A 694-nucleotide genomic window follows, 5' to 3' on the forward strand; every position below is an offset into this window, starting at 1 on the left:
TAAAGCTGTCATACAAATTTCAAATACAGATCACTAGATCAGATATTGAAGACTGGGACGGATTACCCAAAAAGGACCATAGCTTTATTTTCAGTTGCCATTGTGTTTCCACGAGCTTCTTTTCCTGTTGTTGTTTCCTCTTGACGTCTGAATTTTCCTGTTGCATTATTTTCTTGTGTCTTATTTTCACTATGGGTTTGTTCTTTTTATCCCTCATAGCAACCATGACCCAAAAGTTCAATTTGACAGCAATTAAAATAATACCTTTACAGTGAATGCCAAATTCTCCACAAAAACGTGTCATAACACTACAGCAGCCATGAATTTCCCTTGCCTGGCCAGACACGGTGTTTGAAAATATGCTAAGACCGATATCTAAGAGTATACTGCCCATGTTTTCTTCTAGAAGTTTAATGGTTTCGGGTCTTACACTCAAGTCCTTAACCCATTTTGAGTTAATTTTTTTGTACAATATAAGATAATGGTCTCCTTTCATTCATTTGCACGTGGCTGTCCAGGTTTCCCAACATCGTTTATTGAAGAGACTTTCCTTTCTCCATTGTATGCTCGTGGCTCCCTTGTGGAAAATTAGCTGTCCGTACATGTGTGGGTTTATTTTTGGACTCCAGATTCTGTTCCTCTGATCCGTGTGTCTGTTTTTGTGCCAGTACCATGCTGTTTTGAACACTGTAGC

This window comes from Equus quagga, unplaced genomic scaffold, assembly GCF_021613505.1.
Source record: "Equus quagga isolate Etosha38 unplaced genomic scaffold, UCLA_HA_Equagga_1.0 235_RagTag, whole genome shotgun sequence".
Classification (NCBI taxonomy): Eukaryota; Metazoa; Chordata; class Mammalia; order Perissodactyla; family Equidae; genus Equus; species Equus quagga.